The sequence below is a fragment of the Nansenia antarctica genome, assembly GCF_963989245.1.
Source record: "Nansenia antarctica genome assembly, chromosome: 4".
NCBI lineage: Eukaryota > Metazoa > Chordata > Actinopteri > Argentiniformes > Microstomatidae > Nansenia > Nansenia antarctica.
Window position 1 is genome coordinate 17,782,457 of NC_137689.1, and position 3,660 is coordinate 17,786,116.

At 53.4% G+C, this 3,660-nt stretch overlaps 1 pseudogene across 1 annotated transcript in view; it reads left to right on the forward strand.

Annotated features, from left to right (window-relative positions):
- The window catches only part of LOC308155766 (EGF-containing fibulin-like extracellular matrix protein 2), a 4,334-nt pseudogene extending 2,396 nt beyond the window's left edge, over nt 1-1,938 (forward strand). The window contains exon 7 of the transcript in view: nt 1,883-1,938. The product of the transcript in view is annotated as an EGF-containing fibulin-like extracellular matrix protein 2 (transcript). The remainder of the gene's footprint in view (nt 1-1,882) is intronic.
- The last annotated feature ends 1,722 nt before the right edge of the window (nt 1,939-3,660 follow it).

The following is a 3,660-nucleotide window of genomic DNA, read 5'->3' on the forward strand; positions in this document are numbered from 1 at the left end:
CAGAGAGAGGGGGGATAGAGAGGGAGGGATAGAAGGGGACAGAGAGAGGGGGGACAGAGGGTGAGATGGGATAGAGGGGAACAGAGAGAGGGGGATAGAGAGGGAGGATAGAAGGGGGACAGAGAGAGGGGGACAGAGAGAGGGGAGTAGCGAGGGTGAGATGGGATAGGGGGGGACAGACAAGAAGAGGCAAAGGGAAGGTTCCTAAAGAAGACAGGACCCGGAAAAGGAAGAAAGACCAAATACTTCCTTTAGAGAGGAGGACGTGATGGAAAGGAAAGGGGAGGGAGGAGAGGGGACAGGTATGAAAAGAGGAATGACAGCAGAGAAACGAGAAGAGAGAGAGAACAAGCATTACCTCTCCTCAAATCGGGTAATGCAGAATCAAAAATAAAGCAACTACATTAAAAATAAAATAAAAAAATAAAGATAGGTGTGAAAGTTAAAAAATAAAAAGTAAATAAATAAATAAATAAGAACACTAGAGCCTATCACGATACGTATGTGAAACGGAGAGGAGAGGAGAGAGGGAGAGAGAGAGAGAGATATACGAAGGCTAATCATGGGCGACCAGTGAGGGAATGAGAGCGAAAGAGAGAGGCAGGGAGGAGTAGCTCAGCGGAGTGTCCCTCCCTCTTTCTCTGTTACAGACAGTCACACCCTTTTCTAGAAGCCGAGGGGAGTGGAGAGACACACACACACACACACACACACACACACACACAGACACACAACGCACACACACATATATACCCAGTGCCTCAGCCCAGTTCCTTAACTGAATGCCAGCATACAGCTGAGCAGAGAGGGGGGGGGGGGGGGGTGAGCAGAGCTGCAATGTGGAACTGTTTAGGCGTGGGGGTGGGGGAGGGTGGAGGGTGGGGGCAGGGGAGGACATGTGACCCAGCTGCAGTGGATTCCACAGCGAGGTGTGGCCCCCCCCAATCAGCCTGGGTGTGGCTGCACTCCCTACCCCTCCCCCAGTGGACACACACACACACACACTCACACACACACACACACACACACACACACACACACACACACAGTCCTCTCCCAACAGCATTGTGGAGGGACAGAGACCCCTCTATACTCACAAACAAAGGTAAGCACTCAGCTCAATTGCGACACCTCTCCCTAGCCTAGCTAGCCACAGACTAGATAAGGAGGCAGCACGGCTAGCCTCAGGATGGCTATATGGATGGCTCTCCCCTTCCCTCCCTCCCCTCTCTATCTCCCCTACTTCCTGTGCTCACCCAGCACTCTTAAGAGAGGAGATCTGCGGCTGACTGAGGGGGCAAGGGGCTTAGTAGGGGCAGGGTGTGTGTGTGAGCGCTATGAGTGTGTGTGTGTGTGTGTGTGTGTGTGTGTGTGTGTGTGTGTGGTGTGCGCTATGAGTGTGTGTGTGCGTGTGTGTGTGTGTGTGTGTGGTGTGTGTGTGTGGTGTGCGTGTGTGTGGTGTGCGTGTGTGTGTGTGTGTGTGTGGATGTGTTGAGCTGCTCTCCCTGGGGACCTCACACTGTGGGGAGTTCCAGGGGAAAAAAGAGGGCGGGGTGGGCGTGACCCCCCAGCCCCTCATCCCTCAGCAGGAAGTTACAGAGGGGGGGAGGGGGAGGGAGGGATGAGGGTAAGGAGGGAGAAAAAAAAAGGGACAGGAAGGGAGGAAAGACAGAAGGTTCATATGAGCAAGGAAGTGAGAAAAGAGAGGAGAAAGAGTGTGTGTGTGTGTGAGAGAGAGAGAGAGAGAGAGAGAGAGAGAGAGAGAGAGAGAGAGAAAAAGAGAGAGAGAGAGAGAGGGACAGAGGGAGGGAGGGGAAGAGAGTGACTATCTGGGTCACTGCTCTCCTCTGCTGTGGTCCGTCCTGCTCCCAAACCCCCCTAGCTCTGTGGCTGTGTGTCCCCACCCCGCGAGAGCGTGGGCAGAGTGTGGCTGTCTAGGACAACACACACACACACACACACACAAACCCATGCACGCACAAATGCACAGACGCGCGCAGGACAGAGGAGACACATAAACATAAACACATAAACACACACACACACACAGACTGTGCATCCACTCTAATGTCCCATCCCATCCTCTCAATGAGTCCTCGACCCTGCTCCCCCCCCCCCACACACACACACACACACACTTCACAGCACAGTCACACAGGCCATGTCTGAATGCACCTACTGCGTTTTCAGCCTGCGAGCGTTGAAACTTTGACACTACGCGAAACTCGACGAAATCGAGTACGTATTAACCTGTCAGGATGTCCTAATAGATTTGCCGTTCCATGTTGTATGAACACATTAGCACACTATTCAGGAAGTCCTTTCCGATGTTTAGCCCCACCGTTCAACGGAGCAGGTAAGGGGCCGTGAACAACAGGGCAAAGCTACAGTCGCGTGTTTGACTTTTACGTTGCTTTACTAACTGCGTACGTTTTACTCAGTGACAGTATGTCGGCGGGTCATATGGTCGGTATGCAATAGACACGTTGAGCAGACTTGTGTCCTTGCGTGACTCCCGTGTTGCTTCATATGGACGGTGACGCTTCTCCTCCGCCTCACGGATGATGATGACAACACCGCCGCAAATAGAATGTCACAGCCGGGAGGTGACGGACGAGAGGACGACACAACGGAGACGTGTAGTCACATGGCATGTACACACACACACACATATGGGATGACACAGAGTGCACACATATGAGAACACATACACCGCAACCACACATTCATATAGACATATGCTATGACGCGTTTTCAGCTGACACACACACACACACACACACACACACATACACACACACACACATACACACATACACACACACACACACACACACACACACACACACACCTGGACTCGCCCCCCTCCTGTTTCAACCCTAGTCCTCAGCGGTGGCTGTGGCCCTGCCTTTCTCACCTTTGACCTGTGACCTGTGACCCCGAGTGTGTTCTGCTCTGCTCGACGGCCTTAACGAGGAGGACGCCTCCTAGCCTGTCCTGTGAATGAATACTGAGGACTCTGGCATCGGCCAAAAAGGGCCTAGGGTCTGGTCTGTCCAGTAGCTGTCGTTTGATAAATCGTCGAGCGGCGTCGTGTTGAACTAACTAATGTAAACATAAACATTACACAGAAACGGTTGACAGCGACACCCGGGAGTGGACCGGGTGTCACGTCGTCGCTGTCAGACCACAAGCACGCGTAGCTACTGCTACATTCCACTGGGAGAGGCTGGGTGGAGGCAGACATTCGGAAAGGACCGGCTCATTGTAACGCACGGAACGGAATGAGGAACTGCCTCGTTCTTTCCCCCCTCCTCGCCATCGACACAAAGGCGGTAAGGTCTTGTTTGAGGCTGGCGCGTTTCCTCACAACGCCTCTTTTCTTCTCCTGAATCGAAAAAGACTTGACTATTCCAGTACAGAGCAGCAGCCTATAGGTATGGACGGCTGCCAGACAGAGAGGGTTACCCGGGACATGGGGAACAGGGTCGGCCCACAGAGGGAGAGGGAGGGCCTGCAGGAGAGCAGCCCAGAGTAGCAAAGCCCAACGGCTCAGTGGCTGTTTGGTTAAACTCTGCAGAGAGGCTCACAGAGTCTGGCTGCATGGGAGGGAGAGGAGGAGGGGAGGATGAGGAGAGGACAGGAGAGGAGAGGGGGAGG